Genomic DNA, 16,561 nt, shown 5'->3' with positions numbered 1-16,561 from the left:
TTCGCCCAACTATCATAAAAAAAAAGCCTGGAATGATAGGTCTTCCACTACCTCAGCAGCCATTATGTATAGTAGCTGCGCTCTTCCTATGGTGCCTTGCCCCCTCCCCTGTGTGATGTCATGCCAAGATGGTTGCCCCCACCAAAGAACAAACCTTTCTTCCCAGCATGCCCCTGGTCCCACCTAGAGAGTAACCTAATACTCGCTCACCTCCTACCACCTAGTAAGGTCACCGGCTCCTCCACTCCCTGATCACTACCCCACTCAACCCCACCTCAGCCCCTATGAATCACACCCCTGTCTCTATAAAAGACTCTCCTTGCCCTGGCCTTGTTCCTTTTGTCTCTCCTTTGTTCAGAGACAGCCCGGCAGATCTATTCCCCTAATAAAGGCTTGTTGTGGCCTGGTCTGGTCTTGGTCTTCGGCACTTTTATCTGACAAAATGGTCATAACTGGATCATAGATCTATTTTTAGTTTTCTTGAGAAACTTCCATGCAATTTCTCATCATCACTGAATACATTTTCATTCCCTCTATCCTAATAGCTAATCTAATAGATGTGATATTTCATTGTGCTCTTAATTTTCATGGGGTTTTAATTAATTCTTCCAATCCATAACACAGGATATCTTTCTATTGGTTTGTGAATTCTTCAATTTTTATTAGGTTTTTTTTTTTTACATTTTCAGTGAACAAATCGTTTGAACATTAGTGATTTTGAACATTTTTTCATGTATTTGCTAGTTATATTAAAGGTCTTTTGAGAAGTAATTTACTCAGTTCCTTTGCTCATTTCAAAATCTGATTGCTTTCTTGCTATTTATTCATTTGCATTCCTTTTGCATTTTGCATATTAAATCTTTATCAGATGCACACTTTTCAAGTATTTTCACCCATTATGTAGTTTTTGTCTTCACTCTGCTCATTCTTTCCTTGGCTTCCTTCTCATTTGTTCATTTTTACATTGTTGTCTGTGTTTTTGGTTTATATCCAATAATCACTTTGAACAAAAGCTTATCAATTTTCCCCTTATATTTCTTTTAGTAGTTTTATTCCAGATGTCTGAATTAGTTAGAAATTATTATAAGGTAGTTATACAAAGTTGGACCCTCAGCACAGAGAAACAATTGAGGCAGATTCACTGGTTAGCATTATAAAAAGAAAAGAGTTACTACAGAGATGAATAGCTGTGGTTGATATTCTAAATAGACATCAATCTCCCTAGCCCACTTCCTTTCTGGAAATTCCTTGTATATGATTTATTTTCTCATTTGATCCCCCATTTAATCAATATTACCTGGGCAACTGTACTGGTAATCTTACTGGTTGGTCATGGTTTTGTCCCACCTCATGCCCACCTTGTAATTTTCCACTGGGTCTTACAGTTTTGTACCACTGTGTACCTGCTTCACCTCATGGCTTTGCCATATAAAAACCTTTGAAAAGTGGGGTGGACAGAGAAAACAGTTTCTGATTCTCTTTTCGTTTCTCTTAGACAGAAGCTGTCTTTCAATAAATTTTTCCTACTCTTAACCTCTGTTGTTCTTATAATTCGTTCTTTGATTTCAGAGAAGACAAACTCATTTTTTGGATATCTAGCAGGTTTGAGAGTTACATCTATTTCCCTTATATGAGCTTTAGAGTTAGTTTTTAGTTAGATTTAAATCTCAATTCTTCTTGTAAATATCAATTGTCATAAAAATTTTATTGAAGAGATTCTTGTCTTTTCCACATTGTATGTGTTTAGCTTGTCAAAATCAACTGACTATAATGTCATGAAATTTCTGCTGAAGTGTTTATCATAGTCTATTGGAGAATATGTCTATTTTATGCCAGTATTATAATGTTTAAATTACAATAGCTTTGTGGTATATTTTTAAATTCAACATGTGATACAGTCAACTTGGTTCTTTTCACTAAAGAAATGCTTTAGCTATTCAAGGCTTTTTCTTGTTCAATTTAAATTCCTGATTATTTTCTTATATTTCTGAGGAAAATGTGTTTAGAATTTTGATAGAGACTGCATTGAATATGTAAATCATTGGTTAGGAGCAACATTTTAGCAATATTAACACAATTAATTCTTCCACTCATGAACACAGGATATCTTTCCATTGATTTGTGTTGGCTGAAATATTTTCATCAATGTTTTATAGTTTTCAGTACCAAAATTTTTCATCTCCTTGGTTAAATAATCCTATGTATTATTTGAGAAATTTCTCATTCTCAGTTTACTTTGGAATATTCAGTCACTTAAGAATAGTATCTATTTAACTTATTTCCATTTTGGTTGCATTTTTTCTCTTTAAATTGTCCTGTTTCAGAAAGTGCTGGAGAAAAAAATTGTGAGAGTGGTAGTCTTTGTCTTGTTCCTAATGTCCTAATGGTATAGGAAAATCTTTCAACTTTTCCTGCAAAGCATGATGTTAACTTTGGGTTTGTCATGCCTCAACTTCATTGTGTTGAAGTACATTTCTTCTGTACCTAATTTATTCAGTGTTTTACCATAAAATATAATCTGAAGTTCATGGATTTTAACCTTTCTGAGGTCATATAACTAATTACAGTGGCAATACCTGGACTCAAATTTTAATTTAACTTTTAATTTAGTCAGAGATAATGCTGTAGTAAGACAATATAGTCAGAGATAATGCTGGATCAAGCAAGTGTTTTTAGCAATTGTTTTTTTCTGATCTTAAAAATGGATGTTAAAGTAGGTTGTAGAGTTATTTAAAGCAGAAAACCGGGCCAGGGATTTTAGCTCAGTGGCAACATGCCTGCCTCACAAGCACAAGGTCCTAAGTTCGATCCCCAGTACTGGAAAAAAGAAAAAAAAAAGAAAAAAACCTAGAGTAGATGAAATATCTTAAAAATTCAGGGTTTTAAAAAACTTGCAATTATGGGCCAGGGATTTAGCTCAGTGGTTCCCCTGCCTGCTTTGCAAGTGCAAGGACCCTAGTTAAATCTCCGGCACCAAAAAAACCCAAAAAACAAAAAACAAAAAAACATTGCAACTAGCCAGGCATGTTGGTACACGCCCATACTCCCAGCATAGGCAAGGTTGAGGGAGGAGGATCACTGTGAGTTTGAGGCCAGACTGTGCTTCATAGCAAATTGAAGCCCAGCCTAGAATACATAGCAAGAACTTGTCTTATAAAATTTTTAAAAATTGGCAACTATGCTTCATTAATTTATAAACATTGGTGTAGAATATTTTTGTGGAATAGGATGATTGCTGGATGGCACAGTCATTTCTGAAATCCATAATAGTAGTTCACATTTATTAAGTCCTTACCACTGGTCAGTTACTACTGTAAATACTGTAAATGTATTGCTTTATTTAATCTGATAATAAACTCAAAAGTTAGGTAGAATGATCATTCTGATTTCACATATGAGGAAACTATGTTACACAAAGTTTGAGTAAATTCTCAATTAGTAAGTTGTAGGAATAGTGAGAGAAATGAATTCAGAGTGCTTTTAGAAAGGGTACAGATAAGCAGTACATGTTGGCCTTCCTCTGCAGACACTAGGGAAGCCCTAATGCACTAACTGACCTTTATAATCCATTCAAGTTTTCCAGATTAATTTTTTTAACTGCTATATTCATTACTCCCTTCTTGTTAGGAAGGTGAAACAATACTCTTACCTGTTTCACTTGGTTTCACGTCAACTTGGTGAGTTAATGAATAACACTTTTAGTGATGACTCAGATCTGAACTTTGATATTACAAAAACCAACTCATCTTTTTCTGTTTGCTCATGTATAAGGATCTTCTTAGGTGTAGCATCAATCATTGTATGGAATTTTGCATTTATTTAATTAAACAAAAAACCAAAAGCAACATAGAATCTATAAATCTGCCAACCCCTTGAGATAATGAAACATAAACTGTTGTGTATCTTGTACTACTGACTGTTTTCTTCTTGCTGATTTATCTTCTCATACTGTTAGGCATTATTAAGAATGCTCTTCATTCTATAATTCCCAATGTATTTGTCTATGAAGATTGAACTTCCTCTGTGCTATGTAATAATGACAAATAACCTCTTTAACATTTTATGCTTTCTAACTTACTTATTTATACCTCAGCATGGTGCCATTAGCCATTTTTCAAATAAATACTCTCCAATACCAATGTAGAATTGGTAATGAATTTATATAAATTAATGTGAAAGTTCTGTAGAATAAATGTTTATGTTCTGATTACAATTGAAATACTCTGGAATAGGTACCATCAGTATTTTCAGTTACCTTTTATAGCCTCTCTTATGTGACTACTCCAATATCACCTCTTTATTTCTCTAACATGATGGACCTAACAGCTCTCTGAAAACTCAGATTGGATCATCTGTGTCATCCTATAGCACAATCATTAAGCAAGTCACAGTTTTCAATGAACAACACAGAAAGAATCTAAAACTTTTTAGCAGCATAATGTTTCTTGGAATGTAAGTATCCAAATTTCTTTTGTTCTTTGGTAAAGTTTTAGAAGTACTATGCTGTGTTATCACTAGAGATGTGAAACAAACCACGACCCAGTTCTTTCTGAATTAAATATTCTTTGCCTTCAGTGATGCATGATTTAAAGGTTGTGAAGATTTTTAATTGTGGATATCCACACAGAAAAAGCAACACTGAGCAAAAGAGGGCCTTGGCTGTGCAGTATTTGAGACAGAAAGTGTGTCAGCTGTGAAGCAGCCACAGTTGGTTACAGTAATTCCTGGAATTAAGGGAGCATGAACACTTACATTGTGGTTCCACTAGATTTGCTGTTCAGCTTGCATAACCAAAATCAAAGAAAACCTACACTTGTGAAGTATATTAGTCAGAGAATTATTCTGTTGCTCAGCAAAATTGTTTTTTTTTCTATACAAAATATAGGAGTGTGGTTTGAGCAGAACCTCTTCCTAATGAGTGATACACACATAAAAATGTACACACAGACATATACACCTACATAGACATAGTCAAGGAAAATAATTTCACACTATAATAAAACTTTTTGAATATATTCATTCTGATTTGCATATACTCACAATCCCTGCTTCTGATTTTTTTTTTTTTTCTTTTTGGTACCGGGGATCAAACTCGGGTCTTTCAGCTTGCGCAGCAGGCGGCCAAACCACTGAGCTAAATCCCTGGCCCCTCCTGTTGAATTTTTTAACACCTATATGTTCTGTGTCAGTTTCCAGGTTATCCAGTTTTGAAGAATGTCTAAATATGATGGTATGTATGTTTTTCAGAATGGTGATCATTATTAGTTAAGTTTAATTTTAACTCACTTTTCCATATAAACTTAAGTGTTTTCATAGACAAATATTTCAGTAGTTTATTAAAAATTATTTTTCACATATAGAAGTTCATTTGCTTAAATTATAAGATTTATTTGCCTTAGCAAATCTTCACAATTAGATTTTAAATTAAATTACACTAATTTTTGTGACTTGGATGTAGAGTTCCCACACAATTAGTGTACTATCTACATTGTATATGATTGAAGTGCCATTGACTAAGTCCATTTCACTCACCTTGAATCAGTGATCCATAAGAAATTTTCCAGATTTCTTTGTCCTACCAAATGTGTGAGAGGTTTGGATCAGCTTTTCAGTACTGGAAGAAATATAAGAGAACTTGAACACTTTGATATATTTAACAGAAAATCAACAAAACTATGGCAGACATATATGATTTACCTTTACTTAGCTGGGTGCCAAAAAAGAAACTTTAACACTAGTAAAGAATTCCATGCCTAGTCAAACTACAAAATAACACAACAAGAATTAAAAAAAAAATCTAAGGAGAAAGCACCCCTTGGGTCTGTCATAAAGTGTGGCTTCTACAAACTAAAAGTTGAATATGATGTACTAACCTGGTCCTCTCAAAGAACTGAAAGAAGGATAATAACCACTATTTTGTTTTCTTTCTAAATTCTACAGATATATGAAAAGGTTCAATCTCACTGCATTTAATTTTTCTTTACATTTTTAATAACATCCTCTAAAAACATAACTAAACATAACTAAAACATAACTAAAGTATGATAGGTTTTATTTCATTAGCATTTTAACAGGACTCAATGATGATACCATTTTCATGTTTTTTCAGGCATGTTTCTAGTTTCTATAAAAGAGAGTTAAGCTGTCGTTTATATCTTTGGTAGAAATAAACTTTAAGAAACTGCTTCTTTTCAAGCAGGTGGTTTATCATATAAAGAATAGAACTATATATAAAATAGGTATATTTCTATGTTACTTTTTTGCTGTTAGAATATTCTCTCTTAGGATGATGACAGCAAGTAAAGAGAGCTGCTAAGCTTTATTTATTTCATTACTATTTAAAATGCTAGCCCACTTTTGGTTTATATAACTGTAACTGAATCTGTTGCCTGTGCCTTACTACAAATAAATGGAAGTTGTTGGAGTTTATATCCTCAGGAGAGCTATCCCTGGAACCGTGGGAGTTTGTGTATAAAAATAGAACAGATTTTGTTGATCTCTGTATCTGTACCTCATCAATCTCTTAGTTTTCTGTGCTGATTTTTAAAATTAATTTATATTTAAATAATTTTCAATTACGTATTTCTGATTCTATTTTAATATCAGTCTTATCCCATACACTGTTAGCTCTAGAAGAACAAGTATATTTTTCTTATTTATTGCATCATTTCCTGAACTTTTCAATTGGACTGATACATAGCAAGATTTAAAAGAAAAACATTGTCTAAATAATGTAATAATCCATTAGAGAAATTCTTTGCCTTGCATCATTATAAAAGTTTCAGAAGTATTTGCTGAGAATGGCTACATTCTATCCACTGATATATAAACTGTACTCCTTTCAGTAAACACATTTATATGCAATATTCCACAAAGGATAGGAAGTCTGATTCTGATACCAGTGGCTACATTTTTCACACCATGGATCTAATGAGCTAAGGGTTTCCTGCTGTGGCTGCTCTATGCATTCTACCTTTTTTCTTAGGCCCCACAGTCATGCAATGTCCATTGATTACAGGATCCTTAATGATGGCTACAAAGAATACTTTGGCTTTGCTGATAGGTTTCAAAAGTTATATAGGATCCAAGTATTAGAAATTTTATCTTGTTTGGTGGTAGAGATTTTTCAATCCATGTAAGATATATTTGAATTATTTTCACAGAAAAGTTACTTGGAAACATGATTCCTTCAACTTTTGCTAGGCTGGGTCGGAGACATTCTCAAGACTATCCACAGTTGTTCCTTTTTTTCTGTGTATTGGGAACCTCTATCCAAAGACTGGTGAATCTTAAGGTTTGCTGTAATGATAGGTGGGAAAAAATACTGTTCCCAGAAATATGTGAGAGGTAAGTGCTTACTTTTTAATCTGTTGATAAGATTCTTTGCCTAGCCTTTGTTGACTGTGATCATCGAGATCTGTTAAATAGACAAGGGAGGTCTTCCATGCAGCTTTCTCTAACTCTGTCCTGAAAATTTTCACCTCCAAAATCTCCCTTATCTGGGCTACCCTTAATTCACGGAGTCCTTGTTTCACTTGCCTCCTGTACAATGGCCTGAAGATTCTCTCAAGGTAGTAAACTGGAACACGCATAAAATGAGCTCACTTTGTGAGCTCTAAGAAATCAGTCTCCTTCATTGCTTAATGCAGTGTTTAGAAAATTGTTTCCTGTGTTTTGTTGTTGTGTGTATATTTTTAAACTAGTTTTTACTTTTAGAGCAGTTTTAGGTTCATTGATAATTTGAGCAATAAATACAGAAAGTTCCCATAAACTTCATACTCCACCCCCATGGCCCCTTTCACTACCAGCAAATGAGTGATGCATTTGTTACTTGCAGTGAAGTAACTGTGTCATTTCATTGACACATTGTTATCTCCCACAGTCTACAGTTTACACTAAGATTTATTTTCAGGGTTGTAAATTCTATGAATTTGGACTAAGGTATAATGAAATGTATCCAACTTTCTATCAAATAGAATATTTTCTTTTTCCTAAACTTCCTCTGAGCCTACTCATCACTCACTCAACTTCAACCATGACAATTATTGGCATTTTTACTGTTTCCATAGTTTTTCTTTCACAGAATTTTATATATCTGGGATTCTAGAATGTATAGTTTTTTTCTGGTTGGCTTTTTAAAATTTATTAACATGCAATTAAGTTTCTTCCATATCTTTTCATTGTTTAACAGCTCATTCATTTTAGCTCTGAATAATATGCCATTGTATGGATGTATCATAGTCAGGTTTGTTGTTTTATTTGTTTTTGTTTTTCATGGTCAGGTTTTTATGTGGATACAAGCTGTTAATTTATTTGGATAAATACCAATGAGCACAATTGCTGGATCATATAGTATGAGTGTTGAGGAACAGTCATGATATATAGAGAATGGTGGGGGCCAGTCTACAGGCCCTGCAGTCCCAAGGCTGGTGCTGAATTGCTTCAGAAACTGAGAAGTATGCAAAAGGCTGCAGATTTTCTGGCTGTGTGGGAAAGCCTTAATCACAGGGATCCTGAGACAAGATAGCATCTACTGAGGAGAATAAAAAATGCAGGCATCCAGGTATGGAGAAGGATTTTACCACCCTACCGCCGCCCCCCGCCCCCCGCCCCCCGCCCCCTTACCGGGGATCAAACTCGAACTGGGGTCCTTGAGCTTGCGCAGCAGGCGGCGAAATCACTGAGCTAAATCCCCCCCCGGCCCTACTACCCTAATTTTACTTCAGCCACTTCCTGGAAAAGTACACTAGCTCCTCCCCTGCACTTCTTGGTGGCTAATTAAGCAGATCTACCATGGAGTTTGTGGAGCCTATCCACTAGAAGCAGATTCCTCACTGTTCCCGTTATATCTTAAATATTGTCTCTGTCTCTTTCTTTTATTCCCTTTCATTCCCCCTACAGGTGTCTGAGGGTCTGATCATTCCCTAGCAATTAGTAATTTTTGTTTAGAGAGAAACTGCCAAATTTGCTAAACACATTTGCATTCCCGCTGGGAATGAGGAGAGGTGCTACTGATCCAGATCCTTGCCAGGGTTTGTTATGGACAGTACTCTGAATTTGGCTCTTCTAATAGCAGTGCAGTGGCATACCATTATTGGTTAAATTTGTCACTCTCTAGTGCTGTTTACTAAAATTTAATTTGCTTTTGCAATCTGTCTATCTTCTTTTGTGAAGTCAGGCATTTTGCCCATTTCTTTAAACCACGTTGTTTTTCTTTTCTTTCTTTTTTTTTTGTACCAGAGATCGAACTTGGGTCCTTGCGCTTGCACAGCAGGTGGCGAAACCACTGAGCTAAATCCTCGGCCCTCATTTTCTTATTGTTGAACTTTAAGAGTATATTGTGTTCTTGGGAAAGTAATTTTTTTTTTCCAGTACTGGTGATTGAACCTAAAACCTTTTAACTGAGCTATATTGCCAGGCCTTTGTTCTTTTTGTTTGTTTGTTTGTTTATGTTATTTATATTATGAGATTGGGGCTGAATAGGTTGCTAAGTTATGCATGCAGACTGAGCTGCAACCTAAGATCCTACTTCACCTTCTAAAGGCATAAGCCACCACACCTGGCTAGGAAACTAGTTTGGTTCTATTCTGTGACTTGTTTTTGCATTATTTTGAATGCATTGACAAAGCATTTTTACAGAGCAAATTTTCTTTTAATGAAGTTAACTTATCAATTATTTTTTCATAGGTTATATAACTTAAGTCTGATTTATTTGTGTTCTTTCAGGTTTCTATTTGTTTCACTTGGAGCTAATGAGATGCTTCCACCAAGGATTTACAGTAACTCCACCTTGGCTATAAGCAGGTGTCCTTTTTAATTATTTTTTTAATTCCAAACTTTTCTATAGATTTTCTTGGATTTAAGAACTATATAGTCCCGTCTTTGATGACGTTATTTTAATTCATTTCTTTTCAAACACTTATTTTTATTTCCTTTGTCTCATTGCAATGGTTAGGTTGTCCAAGGTAATATAGAGAAAAGTGTGATTCAAGGACATTGTCTCAACACAATCCTGGGGAAAGCTCTCAATAGGATTCGAATTGGTTGCAGATTTTTTTGTAAGTACTATTGCTAGTTTGACAATTGCATTTGCTAAGAATTTCACACTAAATTAGAATAAAATTTTATCATGTTAATTTTCTTCCTCTCGAGTCTTCATTTTTATCTTGATTAACTTTGATTTTTTATTTCTTAATTATAAATGATAAAATAATTTGACTTTTTCTAACCTTGGGCTTTCAAGGCAGGTGACAGAACCACTGAGCTAAATCCCTGGGCCTTTCTTGTTATATTTTTACTTTTGATTTTAATAAGCTTTTTTATATAGAAGTGTAAATTAGCTTTTGGAGTTTTTAATATATTATTTTATAGTTACATAATTTTCTCTAAACAAAACAATGTTTTAGCTTCAATGCTGAAATTTTTAAAAATATATGTCAACTTTCATTTTATTCAAGATGTTTTCAAAATTTCAGGTTGATTTCTTCTCTCATTAATAGATTATTTAGAAACAAACACAAAATTTTCAGTAAGTGTATGGGTGGGTTCTAATTACTCATTTGTTAATATATCATTTTATTTTTAAAATTTTAATTTGTCTTTATTTATTAGTACATATTTGTATGACATAAAGATTACATTCTGTGTAAGGAGTTAGTAAATATACAGAACACATTTTAATTTCATTTTTCATTCCCTTTCCCTTCCCTTGACTCCTTCCCTCTACCCATCTCTTGATTCTCTTCCTTTTTATATACATTTTTATGCAGTACATAATGTTTACATTCCTTGTGTGGAGTTGGTAAGTGTACATAACATATCTTAATTCCTTTTATCACCCCTTCCCATTTGAGAAATCTATCTCTTCTTACTGGCTACTTATTATCAATCTTTTATTTTTCTCTGTATTTGCAGAGAAACCTACAATGTTTAAGCTTTTGTCTGCTTTACTTAACATGGTATGAAGGTACATTTATTTTCTTACTAATGATTCAAGTTTATCTTTATGGCATATAATACTACATTGTGTGTAAATACCCCATTTTCCTTATCCATTCTTCTGTTGAGGGACATATAACATTTTAATAAAAATATTACACTTCAATTTTAAAGCACTTCTAAATTTACAGAAAAACTGAGTTGCAAGTATAGAGATTAACTATAAATCCTTTGCTGCCCAAATAGTTTCTCAACATTAAAATCTTGCATTAGTCTGCTACGTTTTTTTAGCAGTGTTAAGCCAAAAAATTAATATACTATTATTGATTAAAATCCATAAAATACACTGGATTCACTTTTGATGTTGTAAATTTTACAACAATTTTACAATAATTTTTTTCAATTTCCAGTTTGTCCTTATATTATTATAATAGTGTTTTCTACAGAATAGACTTTTTACATTTTTAAATTTAATATATAAATATTGATTTTATCAATGTTTCATGCTTTGTACTTTTTATTTTATATTTAAAAAGTAAAAGATCATTATGTTAACAAATCAGTCACAAAAATACTACACAATGTCACTTATAAATGCAATCTAAAAAACTTGATCTCATGGAAATTTAGAGCAGAATTTAGAGCAGAGAATGGGAAGTGATGAGAAAATGGTAGGTTCACTAACAGGTAGACTGTTTTTTGTGTAATAAGAAGAATAAACTCTGGTGTTCTATGGCACAGGACATTGAATTAATATAATTAACAGCAATCCATTATACATCTCAAAATATTTAAAAGAGAAGAACTTGAATGTGCAGGTAAATAGCTAGTTAATGTCACAGTTAATTCTCTGGACCTAGGAACAACCTCCATAGTTGTACAAAATAAGGTAATGCATTTAATAAGCTTTTTTAAAAAAAGAGATAGGAGAGTATGAGCATTTCATGGCAAAATTTAAACAGTATAAGTTCAAAACAGGGTCAAAAGCCAGATACAAACCAAGAAAAAATTAATAAGGTGATCAAAATATGTGTAAATACTCTGGAACCAACTCATCCTCAAGAATTCTGGGAGTATGTAGGAAACAGCAATGACAACAAAAGACCTACAACTAAGGCCAAACTGTTTCATGGGTCATTCATTTCTTTGACAAGCAGGTGGTCCATGTCCAAGAATGACTTGATTCAAGTTGATAGCTGATGATAATTAAGAATGCCTGCCAGAAATAGTTTAAGAGGACTTTCAGGGAAGGTGTTCCTGAATTGTACTTTTTAGTTGAGTGCTCATAACTTTCATTTTAGAATTTTATTAAAAATTAATAAGCATGAAAATTGTAGAAGAGGAAGTGTCACTCAGTTCTCAGTGTGGAGGAAAACAACAACAGAAACAACAAGAAAGTATAAAGGACAGAGAGAGAACTTATTAGAATATTTTAGCAGAATGTCCCTCTTACATCTTTAAAATAGATTTTAATGTAAATCCAGCTCTTATCTACACAGTATTTTCAAAGTTTTAAGAGTATAATCTAAAACATTAAGTTTACTGACAATTTTGCCAAGATGCCTCTTTTTCTTTGATTTAAAAATATTTTATGGTGTCTGCTTATAGGAAAACACCTGGGGCTCAAATTACTAGTATGTCACGTAATACATTTGTTTTATCACAATTCCTGTCTTCCTAATTGTCCACCAAAGGCTAGGGAAAGTTTTTGGTAACTTTCTTTTGTGTAGCTCAACAGTTAAGATCGTATTTCCCATCGGCTAGTATAATCTGTAGTCCCTTGCCTTCTACACCAAAATCCATATTGACAACTTGCCACAGGCCTGAGGGCTAAACCTGATTAGCAGAGCCTTACTTCCCAAAATAAATTAATGTAATCTAACCACGGCTTAAAATGACAGAATTCTTATAGAACACCTTTTTAAAGTTCTTTTTATAACTAAATGACCTTGATTAGATAGTCTTATCAGGTTTTCTCTTACTTAGGAAATATCTGAAAAGGGAGGCAATCTGTGAGAGTTCTTTAAATCTGAATTCTCTTTATACTGCCCTTTACACTACTTTATAATTCCTTTTATACTACTCTTTGTACTACTACTCTTTCTTTTATATACTTTATATTATTCTGATCCTTCCTTACCTTACTGTCCAGGTTCATCTCACAGGTTCCCACACATAACAAAAATAACAACATGCTCCAAGGGTGTCTGCATGTTTTAAGTTTGTATAATCAGTCACATAGAATCCATTCTATTTGAAAGGCTCTTCCATAGAACATAGGGACATAGATGGGAGGCTGGACCATTTGATATTAAATTAAAATGCATGTATCTAATTCCTTCCGGCAAAATTAATATGACTATCGGGACCCAAAAATGTCTTTTTTGAAGAAAGTGGAATAATTAGTATCCAGACACTTATTTTTGCAATAAACTGAAGAATCACTGTTCACAAACACTCTTTGCTGTAGAACACAGAGAGAATGTGATTGTCTTCAGAAAGGCAAGCTCTCAATCTGTGGTGCCATATGGGTGTCCCTGAGAAGGAGCAGGGATTTAAGTTTGAAAAGATTCCACTCTTAAACATCTTGTCCTGTAATGAGGAGCCAGAAAATAAGAGTGCTATTCTTACATCTAAAGTAAACAGTGTTGAATTTAATGGAAATGTCGTATATATGATGAATTAAGGATTTTTCAGGAAATGATAATCAATACACTATTGGTGGAGGCTGTGCTTACTTATATGTGGCAAATTTTGGGATTTATTCATTCATTTCTTTGCTCATTGAGCATTTCTTTCAGACTCTTGAAACACTGGATGTCCCCTACTCTATTTGACAGACATGCTGGGCAGTGGTCATTATTTTCATTTTAGCAGAGACAGACTAACCAGTATCTAAATTATATATAAAACAAGGAGACCACAGAATACTTTCAACAAGGAGGATGTCCTTTCTCAGTAAGACATAAATACTACAGGAAAGTAGATTTCAAAGTAATCTATGTTCTTCTGTTACTAAAAAAAATCATTTTAAAATAATGAAAGGCTTTTCCCTCAACATGTTGGAGTCTGAAAAGCCGACTGTCACTGAAATCTCTGCTGAGTATAGAAATCTGAAAGGATTTCTTACTACCTCCAAAAGATAGAAGTTTCTTGTGTTGTATATAATCATCCATTATAGCCATTATCTTGAATGAATTCTACTATTTTATGGTTGTCTGTCTACTAGAATTCAAGCTTCTACAAAGAAATAGAAAACGTATGAACAGTTTCAAGAAGTAGCCAGTGAAGGAAATAGGGAGAAAACTGAGACAGGGTGTGGGTTCAGAATCTAAGTGGTAGACTGAGACCACTGAGAGGTCAAGTAAGGTTGGACTGGGAATTGTCCAGGGGATTTGGAGAGATGGAGCTCACTGGTGATCCTGAGAATGGTGCTGGTGAGATTATAGAAAGAAAACATGATTGGAGAAGACTGAAGCAAAACTGAAGTGAAAAAGTAAGATCTTTATTTGATATATATGATTGGTGAACTGGCTAAATTAGTCCTTTTGAAAGGGTATGAAAAAAAATCATTTTCCACAATCAATTCTGTGGGGTAATAAGCAAGCAGAAACATGTTCATTATACATTAGAAAGGTTTAACTTTGTTGATAAGTCAACATCTATTCTCCATGGGAGTATTACACACTTTAAATACTTTATCTCATTTAACTCTTCTTAATCATCATGTAGTAATTATTTTCAGTCCTTGTACAGTATTGCAGATTGAAGAAGTGAGGATTCTGGAGATTTAAAGAACTACCTAGAATGATAAGTGTGGGTTAAGAAAAAGAGTGAGAACTGTTGATTACAGCTTATTTAACTCCAAAGTTAATGGCTTAAAATATCTATTATATTTTTCTACATTCTACATTTAATATAATAGCAACTGAAATAGATCTAAACAGAATGGAAGCTTAATCTTGATATATTTGCAGTTTGCTCATTTTCACACTTTCGTTTATGTAGGATAATGATAAAAATTCAATTTTCCTTGAATTCAAGTGACAATTAAGTCATTTTTATATGTGAAGAATACTTTCCTAAAATTAGAAACAAGTGTCCATTCCTTTCCTTACTTTTTTTTGTGTTGGCACAGACTTGCTAATTATCTGTACCAACTTCCATGGCACATTTTTCTGACTCAGGTCACAGTGACTTTCATAAAAATGTCAATGACTGAAATGGGGATGCTCAAATGATGATCAAAGATAAAAATGTGACAATATACATTATTTTCAAACAGTTGAATAATTGAATCCTATCTGTATTGATTTTCTAGTGCTATTATCTTTAAAATGAATCACCTGTTATGACCCATATGATAAAACTGGCTCTTTTGCTGCAAACTAGTATGATTCATCTATAAATGATCTTACTTAATGTGGGGTAAAAGCAACAAAATATATACTATATAATTAATCATACATCTTGTTTTTAATAGCAAAATAATAGAAAATACCATTTATCAGACATTTTCTATATGCCTGGCATTGTGTGTGCATAAATTTGTGTCTACATAAATTTTATTCTTACATTCTTTTTAAATTTTTTAGTGATTTACTTGTTACAAGCCAAGGATTTTCCTTACCATACATATGTTCAAATATACTGCTTCTTATCTGAAAGTACTGTTAACTTGGTGATTAGTCAAAGTGAATATTTTTTATGTGTTTACTAACAAAAAAAGTAATATAATGTGTTGACACAAGATTAGTGGTTTTCAAAGTATGTCTTGCAGATTCCAGGATCTCTCAAAGAAATTTTTATAGGGCTACAATGTCAAAACAATTATCACAGTGATAAGAAAACATTATTTTTCTCTGTCATTATTTGTATTTAGGGGTGAAAATAATACTGGTGTAACTACTGGTGCCTTATCATGAATCAAAGCAGTGACATTAAGCTATTACCATGCTTCAAAGAAAGCAACAAATAAGCCAAAAAAACAAAAAGTTACTTTGCTGGAGAATGTCCAAGATGAACCAGGTAAAGTATATTAATTTTATTGAAATTGTTTCATGAGCACATCGTTTAATATTCAGTGTGAGACAGGGAAGACATGGAAAGTACTTCCTGGTGTGATCTCAAGCACAGCGCTAGGTCTATGCACTTATATCACTATTATTAAATAGTGAGCAAACCTATCTGCTTTTTCCATCAGCATCATTTTGATTTAAAATAATGAGTACAGGAAAGCATGGTTATTGATACCAGAATACTTAGCTGAGCTCTTCTTAATAACACATGAAATGTCCCTGTTATTTCAAGAAAACCAATTGATAATAAGGACAGCTAAAGACTGAATTCTGGCTTTCAAGAGAAAACTAGAATTGGAAAAATGTTCTTTGTCATCAATTTTAGAGCTTCCTAAAAAAATATTGTTTTTCAATGTAACAGAGTACAAAAATTTCATTAATGAAGTGTCATATTTATGCTAAGTTTAAGCAAACTATTGATTTGGAAACTGTTGAATTTTAGTGTAGTATCAAATAAAACATTCATATTTGGAAAAAACTAGTGAAATATGCCTTCATTTTCCAACTATGATTGAATTTTTCTCACGCACCTCAACCAAAGAGCA

At 33.3% G+C, this 16,561-nt stretch overlaps 1 pseudogene across 1 annotated transcript in view; it reads right to left on the bottom strand.

Annotated features, from left to right (window-relative positions):
• LOC101725674 (protein PBDC1 pseudogene) overlaps nucleotides 1–8,936 on the bottom strand; it is a 195,590-nt pseudogene extending 186,654 nt beyond the window's left edge. The window contains exons 1-2 of the transcript XR_015451553.1: nucleotides 8,626–8,936; nucleotides 5,533–5,614 (exon numbers count right to left, since the gene is read on the bottom strand). The product of XR_015451553.1 is annotated as a protein PBDC1 pseudogene (transcript). The remainder of the gene's footprint in view (nucleotides 1–5,532; nucleotides 5,615–8,625) is intronic.
• Nucleotides 8,937–16,561: the final 7,625 nt, after the last annotated feature.

Source organism: Heterocephalus glaber, unplaced genomic scaffold (genome assembly GCF_053883595.1).
Source record: "Heterocephalus glaber isolate CG9 unplaced genomic scaffold, H.glaber_assembly_v1.0 deba00001429, whole genome shotgun sequence".
In the NCBI taxonomy this organism is placed as follows: Eukaryota; Metazoa; Chordata; class Mammalia; order Rodentia; family Bathyergidae; genus Heterocephalus; species Heterocephalus glaber.
Note: the sequence above shows the minus strand (reverse complement) of the source record. Positions and strands in the feature narration are given on the sequence as shown.